The 16120-nt window shown below is 38.1% G+C and overlaps 1 non-coding gene across 1 annotated transcript; it reads right to left on the reverse strand.

The window, feature by feature from the left end:
- Positions 1-15118: 15118 nt before the first annotated feature.
- LOC116745326 lies at positions 15119-15222 on the reverse strand. The gene has a single exon (XR_004347387.1). It is a non-coding gene; the product is annotated as a U6 spliceosomal RNA (small nuclear RNA).
- Positions 15223-16120: the final 898 nt, after the last annotated feature.

Below are 16120 nucleotides of genomic sequence, written 5' to 3' on the forward strand. Positions count from 1 at the left end.
AGAAAGCATTAAAAATGGCCTATAGGGACTTGCCTGGTGGTGCAGTGTTTAAGAATCCCCCTGCCAATGCAAGGGACATGGGTTCGAGCCCTGGACCAGGAAGATCCCACATATCGTGGAGCAACTAAGCTCATACACCACAACCACTGAGGCTGCACTCAAGAGCCTGCGAGCTGCAACTACTGAGCCTGTGTGTCACAACTACTGAAGCCCATGTGCCTAGAGCCTGTGCTCCACAACAAGAGAATCCACTGCAAAGAGAAGCACGTGCACTGCAATGAACAACAGCCCCTGATCGCCGCAACTAGAGAAAGTCTACTCGCAGCAACAAAGACCCAATGCATCCATAAATAAATAAATAAATAAATAATTTTTAACAATAAAAAAATAAGCTGGGGGAAGCGAGACATGGGGACATATTCTTTAATGCGTAAAGAGACAGGGTTTTACAAGATGAGCACAGTTCTGGAGCTTGCACAGCAATGTAAAAATACTTAACACTACTGAAATAAATGGTTAAGATGGTAAAAAAAAGAAAAAGGAAATAAAAATTTTAAACTAAATAAAAATATACTCTACCCAACAAGAATCCCATTCAGATTTGACAGAGAAATTAAAACCATTACAGACAAGAAAAAGCTAAGCGAATTCAGGACCACCAAACCAACTTTACAACAAATGCTAAAGGAAATTCTCTACGCAAGAAACACAATAGAAGGAAAAGACCTCCAAAAACAAACCCAAAACAATTAAGAAAATGGTAAAAGGAACATACATATTGATAATTACCTTAAATGTAAAGGGATTAAATGCTCCAACCAAAAGACACAGACTGGCTGAATGGGTATAAAAACAAGAACCATACATATGCTGTCTACAAGAGACCCACTTCAGACCTAGGGACACATACAGACTGAAAGTGAGGAGATGGCAAAAGATATTCCAGGCAAATGGAAATCAAAAGAAAGCTGGACTAACAATTCTCATATCAGACAAAACAGACTTTAAAATAAAGACTGATACAAGAGATAAGGAGGGACACTACATGATGATCAAGGGATCAATCCAAGAAGAAAACATAACAATTATAAATATTTATGCACCCAACATAGGAGCACCTCAATACATAAGACAAATGCTAACAGCCATAAAAGGGGAAATCAACAGTGACACAATAATAGTAGGGGACTTTAACACCCCACTTAGACTCAGAGACAGATCATCCAGACAGTAAATAAATAAGGAAACACAAGCTTTAAATGACACATTAAACAAGATGGACTTAATTTATATTTATAGGACATTCCATCCAAAACCAACAAAATACACTTACTCTCAAGTGCTCATGGAACATTCTCCAGGATAGACCATATCTTGGGTCACAAATCAAGCCCTGGTAAATTTAAGAAAACTAAAAATGTATCAAGCATCTTTTCTGACCACAACACTATAACACTAGATATCAATTACAGGAAAAAAAACCTGTAAAAAATACAAACACGGGCTTCCCTGGTGGCGCAGTGGTTGAGAGTCTGCCTGCTGATGCAGGGGACAGCGGTTCGTGCTCCAGTCCGGGAAGATCCCACATGCCGCGGAGCGGCTGGGCCCGTGAGCCATGGCTGCTGAGCCTGCGCGTCCAGAGCCTGTGCTCCGCAACGGGAGAGGCCACAACAGTGAGAGGCCCGTGTACCGCAAAAAAAAAAAAAAAAAAAATACAAACACATGGAGGCTAAACAATACGCTACAAAATAACCAAGAGATCACTGAAGAAATCAAAGAAGAAATTAAAAAATGCCTAGAAACAAATGACAATGAAAACACAATGACCCAAAACCTATAGGTTGCAGCAAAAGCAGTTCTAAGAGGGAATTTTACAGCAATACAATCCTACCTCAAGAAAGAAGAAAAATCTCAAATAAACAACCTAAACTTACACCTAAAGCAATTAGAGAAAGAAGGACAAAAAAACTCAAAATTAGCAGAAGGAAAGAAATCATAAAGATCAGATAAGAAATAAATAAAAACATGGGCTTCCCTGGTGGCGAAGTGGTTGAGAATCTGCCTGCTAATGCAGGGGACACGGGTTCGAGCCCTGGTCTGGGAGGATCCCACATGCCACGGAGCAACTAGGCCTCTGAGCCACAACTACTGAGCCTGCGCGTCTGGAACCTGTGCTCCGCAACAAGAGAGGCCACGACAGTGAGAGGCCCGCGCACCGCGATGAAGGGTGGCCCCCGCTTGCCACAACTAGAGAAAGCCCTCACACAGCAACGAAGACACAACACAGCAAAAATTAATTAATTAATTAATAAACTTCTACCTCCAACATCATCTTTAAAAAAAAAAAAAGGAAGAAAGAAAAAGAATTGAAGGAAACAATAGCAAAGATCAGTAAAAGTAAAAGCTGGTTCTTTGAGAAGATAAACAAAATTGATAAACCATTAGCCAGACTCAGCAAGAAAAAAAGGGAGAAGACACAAATCAACAGAATTAGAAATGAAAAGGAGAAGTAACAACTGACACTACAGAAATACAAAGGATCATGAGATATTGCTACAAGCAACTATATGTCAATAAAATGGACAACCTGGAGGAAATGGACAAATTCTTAGAATAGCTAACCTGAGACAGAACCAGAAAGAAATAGAAAATATAAACAAACCAATCACAAGCACTGAAATTGAAAATGTGATTTAAAATCTTCCAACAACAAAAGCCCAGGACCAGATGACTTCATAGGAGAATTCTCTCAAACATTTAGTGAAGAGCTAATACCCATCCTTCTCAAACTCTTCCAAAATACAGCAGAGGGAGGAACACTCCCAAACTCATTCTATCAGGCCACTGTTACCCTGATACCAAAACCAGACAAAGACGTCATAGAGAAAGAAAACCACAGGACAATATCACTGATGAACATAGATGCAAAAATCCTCAAAAAATACTACCAAACACAATCCAACAGCACATTAAAAGGATCATACACTATGGTCAACTGGGGTTTGTCCCAGGAATGCAAGATTTCTTCAATATACACAAATCACTCAACGTGACACACCATATTAACAAATTGAAGGAGAAAAACCATATGATCATCTCAATAGATGCAAAGAAAGCTTTTGACAAAATTCAACACCCATTTATGATAAAAAAACCCTCCAGAAAATAGGCATAGAGGGAACTTACCTCAACATAATAAAGGCCATGTATGACAAACCCACAACCAACATCATTCTCAATGGTGAAAAACTGAAAGCATTTCCACTAAGATCAGGAACAAGACAAAGTTGCCCACTCTCACCACTATTATTCAACATGGAAGTTTTAGCCACAGCAATCAGAGAAGAAAAAGAAATAAAAGGAATCCAAATTGGAAAAGAAGAAGTAAAGCTGTCACTGTTTGCAGATGACATGATACTATACATAGAGAATCCTAAAGATGCTACCAGAAAACTACTAGAGCCAATCAATGAATTTGGTAAAGTAGCAGGATACAAAATTAATGCACAGAAATCTCCTGCATTCCTATAATCTAAAGATGAAAAACCTCAGAGAGAAATTAAGGAAACACTCCCATTTACCACTGCAACAAAAAAATAAAATACCTAGGAATAAACCTACCTAAAGAGACAAAAGACCTGTATGCAGAAAACCGTAAGACACTGATGAAAGAAATTAAAGATAATACAAACAGATGAAGATATACAACATGTTTTTGGATTGGAAGAATCAACATTGTGAAAATGACTCTACTCCCCAAAGCAATCTAAGATTCAATGCAATCCCTATCAAACTACCAATGGCATTTTTCACAGAAGTAGAACAAAAAAATTTCACAATTTGTATGGAAACACAAATGACCCTGAATAGCTAAAGCAATCTTGAGAAAGAAAAACGGAGCTGGAGGAATCAGGCTCCCTGACTTCAGATTATACTACAAAGCTACAGTAATCAAGACAGTATGGCACTGACCCAAAAACAGAAATAAAGCTCAATGGAACAGGATAGAAAGCCCAGAGATAAACCCATGCACATATGGTCATCTTATCTTTGATAAAGGAGGCAGGAATATACAATGGAGAAAAGACAGCCCCTTCAATAAGTAGTGTTGGGAAACCTGGACAGCTACATGTAAAAGAATGAAATTAGAACCCTCCCTAACACCATACGCAAAAATAAACTCAAAATGGATTAAAGACCTAAATGTAAGGCCAGACACTATAAAACTCTTAGAGGAAAACATAGGCAGAACATTCTATGACATAAATCACAGCAAGATTCTTTTTGACCCACCTCCTGGAGAAATGGAAATAAAACCAAAAATAAACAAATGTGACTTAATGAAACTTAAAACTTTTGCACAGCAAAGGAAATCATAAACAAGATGAAAAGATAACCCTCGGAATGGGAGAAAATAGTTACAAATGAAGCAACTGACAAAGGATTAGTCTCCAAAATTTACAAGCAGCTCACGCAGCTCAACATCAAAAGAACAAACAACTTAATCCAAAAATGGGCAGAAGACCTAAATAGACATTTCTCCAAAGAAAATATACAGATTGTCAAGAAACACATGAAAGGATGCGCAACATCATTAATCATTAGAGAAATGTAAATCAAAACTACAATGAGGTATCACCTCACACGGTTCAGAATGGCCCTCATCAAAAAATCTACAAACAACAAATGCTGGAGAGGGTGTGGAGAAAAGGGAACCCTCTTGCTCTATTGGTGGGAATGTAAATTGATACAGCCACTATGGAGAACAGTATGGAGGTTCCTTAGAAAACTAAAAATAAAACTACCATATGACCCAGCAATCCCACTACTGGGCATATACCCTGAGACACCTGAGACAACCATATTCAAAAAGAGTCATGTACCACAATGTTCACTGCAGCACTATTTACAATAGCCAGGACATGGAAGCAACCTAAGTGTCCATCAACAGATGAATGGGTAAAGAAGACATGGCACATATATACAATGGAATATTACTCAGCCATAAAAAGAAATGAAATTGAGTTATTTGTAGTGAGGTGGATGGACCTAGAGTCTGTCATACAGAGTGAAGTAAGTCAGAAAGAGAAAAATAAATACCGTATGCTAACACATATATATGGAATCTAAAAAAAAAAAATGGTTCTGAAGAACTTAGGGGCAGGACAGGAATAAAGATGTAGACGTAGAGAATGGACTTGAGGACAGGGGGAGGGGGAAGTGTAAGCTGGGATGAAGTGAGAGAATAGCATTGACATATATATACTACCAAATGTAAAAGAGATAGCTAGTGGGAAGCAGCCGCATAGCACAGGGAGATCAGCTAGCATAGCACTGGGAGATCAGCTCCGTGCTTTGTGACCACCTATAGGGGTGGGATAGGGAGGGTGGGAAGGAGACTCAAGAGGGAGGGGATATGGGGATATACGTATGCATATACCCAATTCACTTTGTTATACAGCAGAAAGTAACAAAATATTGTAAAGCAATTTTACTCCAATAAAGATGTAAAAAAATATAAAAAATAAAAATGGCCTACATTGAGTGACTTGGGACCAAAATACACAAAAGTGACATAATACATTTTTAAAATGGTTTCTAAACCTAAGAATGAAGTATTGGCTTTTGACATCACTACTTCTGGAAGAAAGCATATCAAGTTCTATTTGAGAATTCAAATTTCTCAATTTCTTTACCACTTATTGATTGGTAACATTTCTAAGGAACAATTTTATTTCTTTCATTTTAAATTGATTTCTCTTTTTAGCAAGATTGTGCTTTTTAAGAGCACTGAGGCAAAGAATTCATTTAATTCCACTTTTTTTTAAATCAATGTCTACAAGGCCCCCTCAATCAATGGATTACCCTTTCCATCCATTAGACACCTTTCCAGGCTGTTCACTGACCTTTTGCGTCCCATGTACTATCACTGTAATATCTCAGCACTTTTAGTCTTACATGAAATGCTTGTGTCATTTTCTGCTTTTGCTCTTTCTGTCATTTTTAAACTCTGAACTACACTGTGTAATTTTGCAGCTTCTCCTTTGAACTTGACATGTATTATGTGCCTTTTGTGCCCTTAATTACTTTTTCCACTTTGGGGTTGATCCATGTTGGTCTTTCCTAATCCTAGTATATTGATTGCTGTACAGCAAGCCTTTCCTCTACAAGCACTGTCTGTCTTTAAAGTTTCTTCTTTCCTTCCAATGCTGAGAACCACTGAATTTTTTTCTACTAGTCCTTTCCAGGAAACCTCAGCTTCTCCACAATTGTGACAACCGAGACCTATTCACTAGAATCATAATTATTTCTCTCTCAACATTAATTTTCCTTACTCCAGTTTGAAAAAGAAACTACAATGACAAAAGGTGGAAAAGAGATATGTGTCAAAAGCAAAAAAGACATTGGCAAGAGAATATTCAGGAAGCAACAAAAACATAATCATTTACAAAGATACGAGAGAGAGGAAGTAAGAATGGTTTCTTGAAGAATTATAAAATGGGCAATATTAAGTTAAAGAATGACATAAAAACTTGAATCTTGTAAGAGTAAATCACTTTAATGTCTAGTGTGCCAGATACAAAAATACCAGCCATTAAGAATGAAATCATTTGTCAAATACAGGCTACCATCTTCTCTTACGTAAACTTCTGCAACAGTGTCCCCACTGGTCTCACTGTCTCCAGTACTATCTCCCTCCACCCCAGTCTCCAGAATGCTGCCAGTCATCATCTTAAAACACATACTTAATCATTTCTCTGCTAGAAAACTTTTCAATGGCTCTCCCTTTCATCTAGAATAAACCTAAAAGTTTACAAAACCCCCGTCTAGACTGTGTTTACTTTTCTAGCCTCATTTCTAGCCACTTCTCCTTCTTCCCAAGATCTGCATGTTCTAAACAGAACATTCTTTATCCTCTTTCTCCAGCCATTTGTATATGCTTTTTTTGCCCTTGCCCAGAATTCTCTTTCCTGCCCCAGCTCCTCTCAGTCCGTTCAATGCTTATTCATCCTTCCTGTAGATGCCTTTCTTACCTGACTCATTAACTAAAAGTTAAGCACCTGTCTTCTGTATGTTACCACGGTTCACTGTATTTCTCTTATCATAGCACATAATATACTATGTTATACTATTTTGTTTATTTATGTGCATCCCATTCTAGTTGGCAAGCAATACAATGGCAATGATAACGTTTACCTTTTTTGCCCTGGTATTCCAGCAGCCAGCACAGAACCTGGCACCTGATGATGTCTGATAAAAACTTTATTGGTTGGATGTTGTACAAATATTTAGCTGATGGTACTGTCTAGTAACCCAAGGCCTAATTTGAATTTCCAGTTTCAATCCTTGTTGAAAATCTTTCTAGAATAGTGGCAACCCGTAGCATGTACATAAGGCTCATTAGTAATTTACCTTTGGCGTGTGGGACAATTCCTGCCTCTATTATCCCTTCCCTATGACTGTAGGGTGTAGAGTTGGCACAAGCTACCCACGCTGTGCAAAATTCAGCAGCTGACGCTCATAGCACCCACCTAGTCCTCTTTGCCTGTTCAGAGGTAGTCACTCAGCTACAACAATCTCCCATGCCCACCCTCCACTGAAGAGTCAGGGTTGCCTACTAAACTGTATCTCCCACGAGTTTTAGCCTGACAATAGGACACAAGCATCTTAGCACTCCTTCTAGAGACTGTCATCCTCTATATATTGTGTAAAGAATCAGTCTTCTTTTCTGCCTTATCTAGTAAAATAAGAAAAATTGAATTTCTTTGGGTTGACTTAGCAGCTTATAAGATCTCTGGATCATCATTCTAGTCATAGTGTTGTGAGAACTGTAGATTTTAGAGATGGAGAAAAGTGGGTTTAAACTTCACTAATCCCCTCCAGAAGTTTCTGAAATCAAAGACTATTTAATTCAATACATTCTTGATTTTTAATTTATTTTCCCTTCTCTTCAAATTTTCTCCTGAAAGTACAAGAATTCTGTTAATTAAGAATTCAGTAAAGTGAAACAATTTGAATCAGATTTGAAACGTTTATGTATCCAAGTTTACCCATTAAAGTAATATTTCATTTTTCAAGAGAAAAATTCCTAAGAAAATTTTTATTGATGCCATAAATAGAAAGAACAGTACTCCCTTGATTTTTCAAGAAATGACTGTTTTTTAAGTGTCAGGAAAGGGGATAAAAAATAAAGTTGAGCATTTGAGGGACAGGTCTAAATCAAAAATACTTTCCCTTGGTTTATTAACAGAAAAGATAAAAATTAAAAGTGATGTGCTTACTGCCCAAAGTAAGGGTATTATTGAGAAAGTATTTTCATTCCTCTTAGGGCTAAGAGTAGAGTAGGTATTCTGCTACCAAAAATATAGTAAAATCTTTATGTCAGTAATATGAATTATATCCAAAATATTGGTAATTTATTGGAGAACATAATTTAAAATCAAATATGTTCTGAGTCATAGAATATGGGATAAATCAACCTGTCAAGGTTAAAATGGGCCATGATTTTTCAAAAAGGCCATCAACGGAAATAAACTGCAGAAAAGCCATTTTGGACCACCCTACCCTAGTTCCCCAATGTATCTGTTCATTCGCTTTTTATTTTTGGCTATAAATTTGCTGACAGATGTTGTGTCTCATAATAGTCAATCAAACTTCCATGTTTTTTCTCTATACGCTCAGTAATTGCTCTCAGTCATACCTCCACGCTCAGTAATTGCTCTCAGTCATACCTCCTGATTTTATTCCTACCACAATCTAAACTTTGGTACATTACCACTGACCCTAACATTCTCCAGTATCTCCTCCTCATTTTCATGAGACACCATAACCAGCAACTAACTCTTGAATGTTTTTCCCAGACCAGCACTGACAGAACCCACAGACCTATCCTATGATTCTTTCCAAATAGGGCTCAGCCAATGAAAGTATGTCAGAAGTAAAGTCATATACCTGAACCAGTGATAGAAAGGCTGGGCACTTGGACAGATAAGTAACGGATATTAAATGTAGGAAGTCTAAGATGACCAGGGGCTAGAATATCTTACAAGTCTGGAACCTTAATAATCACAAAGGGCCTATTACATCTTTACCAAGATGTGCTCCACAAAAATAGTAATATGTGAAGATGTCTCCCAGACTAACTTCCATGATCAATAAAAACTGTACTGTGTAGCTGCTTTGACTTTTATCTTAGAGATTCAGAAAGTGCATTAGTATATTGAAAGATAAAAAGTCTGGTCATAAAGAAACATGTTAACTTTGTTTAACCTGGTATTTGCCAAACCTTTCTGACCACTGAATACCTATTAAGATCCTGGAGGAGGAAAGAAAGATATCAAGGAAGAGCCTTAAGGAAAAGCTGACCTGCTCAGCCATTTATGTTTGCTGCTGCTTCTCAGTCTCCTCTAGGGCTACCCTATAAGCCCAGGTATTGGTCATATGACGTTTTAGGCAGTGTTTCTTAAACTTCCATGTGCATACAAATCACTGAGGATATTGTAAAATGTAGGTTCTAATTCAGTAGGTCTGACGTGGGGCCTGAGAGTTGCATGTCTAACATAGCTCCAGGTGATACTACTGCTGCTGGTGGTCTCTGTCACATTTTCAGTAGCAAGGCTCTACAGGAACATTGCAAAAGGAAGATCATCACAGCTCTAATTTCTTTATCCTACCCTTTCTAATAATGAATCCTCCTAAAGTATTGCTTTCCTTATGTCACTTTGCTGGTCAGAAACTTTCAGTGGTTCCCTATTCCCAGCTACATTCGTAACTCAACAACAGAGGTTTATTGAACTTTTACTGTGTGGCAAATAGATTAACAGAGCCCCTGACCTTATATAATCAAGAAGCGAGTGGGTGAGCAAGAAACAATGTGCAGAATGCTAGGAGCCAAAACAAGAAGGTAATAGGTATTTCCTCAGACCTCAGTTTTCTCATCTGTGAAATGAAGGTTAAGCTAGACCAGTGGTATTTAATCCCCTGTGTTCACTGTAGTCACTAATACCACCAGAGTCTCAGCCCAGACTAATTATGTGTACTCAGTACCTCCTGCATTAAGGCATGGGCTGGTCTTACAAGCTCCCCAGGTGATTCTAATGTGCAGCCGAGTTTGCCAACCACTAGACTAACCAGTGATTCCCAAATGCTGCCCAAACCATCAACACCAGCATCACCTGGAAAACTGTTAGAATGCAAATTCCCAGACCTACTGGATCAAAAAACTGGGGACAGGATCCAGAAATCTAGGTTTTAACCAGCTCTGCAGGTGGCTCTAATACATTTTGAAAACCACTGGATTAGAAAATAAGTAAATTTCCCTCTAGCTCTAAAATGCTATCAATACTGTGACCTCTGACAGCCTTTTCAAGGACTTTTGTTATCCAGATTTGCAGACTAAAATTATAAGCTCTGGAACTAGACTTCCTGGATTTAAATCCCAGCTCTTACAGTTAATTGCTGTGCACTCTTGATGACTTTGGTTGTCTGTGTTTCAGGTCCTCATCTATAAAATGAGAATAATAATAGCACCTACTCTCAGAAAGTTGCTACGAAAATTAAATGATTTCGTATCTATAACTCACTTAGCAGAGTGTCTAAAATGTGGTATTCATTACCCACCTATTGAGTATTTCCCTGGCCACTGTATCCAAAACTGCAGTTCACCCCCACCATTCCATTGTCTCCTCCCCTGGTTTATTTTTCTCCTTTGTAGTTATTACTCTCTAACATATTACATATTTCACGTATTGCTTTGTTTATTATCTGTCTTCTCCCACTAAGATGTAAGCTCTAAAAATCAATGATTTCTGTCTATTTTACTAAAAGCTATACCCCCAGTATCTAGAACAGGGTCTGACACATTGGAAAGACTCAAAAAATATTGGTGGGAAGAGGAATGAATAAATGTTAACTATCAATATTAATATTATTAGCAATTCAAAGTTTTCCTTATTGAAACCTAACAGTTTATACTTCCTGTTTATTGTCCCAAATTGTGTTTTGCTCTTATTCCATGCTTTATCCAAATTCTGTCCCATACTTAAAAATGCCCTTCTAACGTCTGTCCATTTTAGGCCTTGTTCAAGTTCTACCTCTTCTTTCAATATCCCCTGATGACTCTAGCTCTCTAGTTCTTGGAATATCTACACTGTTTACGGCCTATATGGTACAACTTAACACTTAATTTTCTTAATTTAATGTCAGTGGAATAACTTCTAAGAAATTTACTTTTAAAAACCTGCATCATTTCTCTAGCAAGCATTTCACAAAAATTAGGGAGGAAGGGGATCCCAAAAAAAAACAATGGGAAAGCTTACCATTAATTAGCCATGTTGTCCTCAAATATCTAAAATAGTGCCCGAAATTTTACAAAGCATTTTTATACACATCAGCCTAGTTTTGACTAGATGATCTCAAAGATTGTGTCTCCCTGCTCTTAAATTTTCGAATTACCTTCAAGGATAGAGAGAACATTTCTTGTGGTTAAAAATTAAAAATAAATCATGAAAGTCATGGGAATTCCCTGGCAGTCCAGTGGTTAGGACTCCGTGCTTTCAGTTCTGAGAGCGCGTGTTCAATCCCTAGTTAGGGAACTAAGACCCCACAAGGCATGTGGCTCTGCCAAAAAAAAAAATCATGAAAGTCACAATAGAAGCAGAAAATGACCCAAGAAGTATTGATAGCTGAGTTTGGGTATTGGCAAATAAGTGGCTCTCTCGTTCCCAGTGTTTCTGTCACCTGGAAAAGGCTCACCCTCATCCCCAGTGCAGCCCCCCAGGCAGGCATGACCAACTGATCAGAGCTGGCAGACAAGCGGACATCTATGGGCCATTCCAACCTAGTCGAACCATCTTGGTTCTAAAAGCAAAGGAAGCATGCTGAGAAATTTAAAGTGATTTATCCAGGCACATACATGGTAGCAGAACAAGACCGGAACCAGCTGCCTGACTTTGTGCAGGGCTCTCTCTCCACTCCCCTCCTAATTCATTTCTGAAATTCAGTATTTAAATTTCCATTCTAAAGCAATCAAAACACACGAAGCAAACGTTTGACAGAGGCTTTTCATATTAATGCTCATGAATATAACGTTGAAACGAAAAATGACAGCTTCAAGCCGGGTGACAGACAGGGCTGGCTAGTCTGTTATTTTTCAGTTGGGTTTATTTACCTAAGCCTAGAATGCATCATGACTGGAAAGAGACAGAACTGATTATTTTAATTCCACTGTCCTAGAAAAAGAAAAGGGAAATAGTCTTCATTAACAGGAACTGGGCTCAACTCCAGTCCTGAAATAACTTACACTACTGAATCAACTTTTTAAAGGTGACCTTTACTCTCATTAATGGCAAAGCATTAGTTTAAATATAGTTTAATCATTAAATTTACATTATAGGAAAACATATATTTAAAGAAATATGAAAAAGAGATAAGGGAGAGAGATATAAACATCTATTTTAACATAATGACCGTTTCCTCACCACGGAAATTATGCCAGCATTTCAGAATTATAATTTTTCCAGAGCCTCTCTCTAAAAGACAGTTTCCAAACATTACAATCACCTTTGTAACTCAGTTGGAATGAAACTCACTTGTTAAATTTTACCTAGCCAATTGATCATTCTCTCATTTTTAGACATACTATAATTGAAGGCTGTTTGTTGGAGATGGGGGCAGGTAATCATCATTAACACAGTTAGAAATTGCCTCTGGCACTGTCTGCATTACTAAAGGAAACCAGGATGACAGCTGGCAGGTCTGTTACTTCATAGAGTTAATCCCATTTAGCTATGTTACTTGGTTACAAGGCACCAGCAGTTGGTCCTATAACCTGTCCTTTCACACGGAGAAGGTGAGCCTAACTCGTTTGAGGGTAGGATGAGGAAAGTAGCAAACACACAGAATCTCTTGTCTTTAGTAAGCCCTCTGCTACCATGCCAAAGTCAGGGGAGGGAGTAGCAGTAGTGCTAAAACAGCCAGAGGAAGTTCAGGATCTGCACGGCCCCTGATCCACAAAAAAAATGCAATCAGTTCAAGGGCTCTCCTACAGTCTGGATATACACAGGAACAATCTCAAGGGGCCTCAGAAAAAAAATCTAGCCACAAATTGATGCTTGCTAAGAGAGCCCCAGAAAGCTGGAGTGATTCTTCCCTCAACCCCCTTTATCAGTCAAGACACTGGTGCTCCATGAATCAGGTCAAAAACGAGAATGAAACCAAGAGCTGAGGTCAGACCCCATCACTGTAGCCCAGCACAGACCCTTTAGGCAAAAAGGACAGCCAAGGCAAATCCTGACATCTAACAATGGACCAGTAGTTCCTTAAGAATGTTTGTGAAACACTGAGCACTCTGCTTCCAGCCTAGTCATTCAAAAAATTCAGACATCACTTCTCCTGTACCACATTACTGAATCATTTTTCAATCAACCCACTTACTCATCTGGAAAAGGGAACAAGAATCCCATCTCAGACTTCCCTGGTGGCGCACTGGTTAAGAATCCACCTGCCAGTGCAGGGTACATGGGTTCGAGCCCTGGTCCGGGAAGATCCCACATGCCACTGAGCAACTAAGCCCACACACCACAACTACCGAGCCTGAGCTCTAGAGCCTGCGAGCCAAACTACTGAACCTGCGTGCCACAACTACTGAAGCCCGCACACCTAGAGACTGTGCTCCACAAGAGAAGCCACCACAATGAGAAGCCCACGCACCACAACAAAGAGTAGCCCCCACTCGCTGCAACTAGAGAAAGCCCGCGTGCAGCAACCAAGACCCAATGCAGCCAAAATAATTAATTAATTTTAAAAAAAGAATCCCATCTCATGTAGCAGAAACATTAGTTGGCATTCAAGACACCATTCACAATTATGGAAAATCCTTTAAAACACTACTATTTATAATAAAAACCCAAATTCCTTAAAAACTGTATGCCAGCTAATCAAACATAGTAGGTAGAGAATACATTCAAGAGTTGGAAGGACTCGATTTGGAATCAGTTTTGTTACTTCCTAGATCTGTGACCATGAGCAAATTACTTATTGCCTTTAAGCTCAAGTTTTTTATAAAATAATCACAATAAAATTTATTTTACAATGTAGTTCTGAGGATTACATGAAAAATATAGGAAAAAGCACAAAAATGCCTGACCCATGATGGAAACTAAATAAATATTCATTTCCTTCCCCCCTTTCCTTTTTTCTAGTAAAGAAAATATATGTGTTAAAATGTTTTGAATGTTGCATGTTGTTTAAATAATTAACATGCCAATGTCTTATCTATGCAACTCTAGTTTATTATTGCTAATTTGAAACAACTACTATTTACGTATGTGATTATACATAAAATTTGAATGAATTATAATTGATACCATAATCTGGATCTCTTTTACCAGAAATATATTGCAGCTTTATTTCAATCCCACTATGGTAGAAAAGAGAGAAAACCAACACCTCTTCAGTTGAATAATAGCAATATTTTATGGCCTTTTTTCCATCAAGTCCTTTTCTTTTGTGTTAGATACCATGCATCTCTCAAAATAATTCTGCTTATCTGTCTTCCAAAGCCTGCTTATAGCCTTTAATACTGCAAGACAGTGTAAGAAGCAAATATGTACAGTCTGGCAAAAAAAGAGGGGAAGGAAGGCATGTTTGATGCAAATAAGAGAATATGCAGGAACAGTCTTACAGCCAAGAACAACAGCAGGCTTGTCCATCTGTCCATCATCAAACTGAGTTGTGCCCACTAGTTATCAACAGGAGGTGGCCATGTGGGCATCACACTAAAATAGAAATTCTGTCATCCATAAGACAAGGTGAGAAGGTAAGAAAAGGATTAACTGTTTCAGAATCAATTTCTGGGTTAGCAGGATATATACAAAGAGTTGCTGCAGGTTTCTTACTCATAGACTATAAAGCATTTATTCATTCATTAAACATTTTCTGGGTGCTTTTTAGAAGCCAGGCAATGTACAAGCCACTATGGATACAAAGAATAATTTCATTTTTTAGTAATTCTCTTAAGGGACAGAGAAGTAAACAAATAATTATAATACAGTAAGATGACAGCTAATGTATATACAATGTGCCATGAGAACCCAAAGAAAGAAATCATTAACTATGCAAAAATATGGCAACTTTACAAATGTGTAAATCATCTTTGCACAGGGGCTATACTAATCTTCTTTGTAATATTTTAGTGTTGTTATATGTGCCACAGGAGTAGAATAGAAAATCCAAGACTGAACAGATGGGTCTTGATCAACGATGTTTATCTTACGACGTAAGAGAAGTATTATTGCCTTTACTTTCGTTTCTTACAGTCTTTTTCTTTTAAGTATAGGTGTGTGTTTAATTTTTATATGATTTTTAATCTTATGAACTCTATCTAAACATATCAATTTCTGTTTTCTATAATATCAGTATGTTTGAGAGTATAACCATTGGACAATACAGATATGGATGTAGGTATAGATACAGATATATAGATATAGAAATAGTTTCTTGGCTTCTGGAAATACTAGTTATGACATATTTCTTAAATTTTACAATGACACATTTTTCTTTCAGGCAATTGCCTAACAGAAAAGTGAATATAAGGCATAGACTTTACTGGCATTTAGCAAAATTAAGATGTTAATACAAATAAATCTTCAGTGGCTTTAAGAATTACTATAGGGCTTCCCTGGTGGCGCAGTGGTTGGGAGTCTGCCTGCCGATGCAGGGGACACGGGTTCAAGCCCTGGTCTGGGGGGATCCCACATGCCACGGAGCAACTGGGCCCGTGGGCCACAACTACTGAGCCTGCGTGTCTGGAGCCTGTGCCCCGCAACGAGAGAGGCCGCGACAGTGAGGGGCCCGTGCACTGCAATGAAGAGAGACCCCCACTTGCTGCAACTAGAGAAAGCCCTCGCACAGAAACGAAGACCCAACAAGCCAAAAATAAATTAATTAATTAATTAATTTTTTTAAAAAAAGAATTACTATAAAGACTCCCTTTCAATTGCAGAAATTAGTAAGAAGTGACTTGCAGCACTCCCATTTCAGCTAAAGTCTAAAGTGTAGATAAACTGTCAGCTTGAAAATCCCATTGAAATGTTTACTGGCTTTGTTGCTCACATGTGCA

Source organism: Phocoena sinus, chromosome 1, assembly GCF_008692025.1.
Source record: "Phocoena sinus isolate mPhoSin1 chromosome 1, mPhoSin1.pri, whole genome shotgun sequence".
Taxonomy (NCBI): domain Eukaryota; kingdom Metazoa; phylum Chordata; class Mammalia; order Artiodactyla; family Phocoenidae; genus Phocoena; species Phocoena sinus.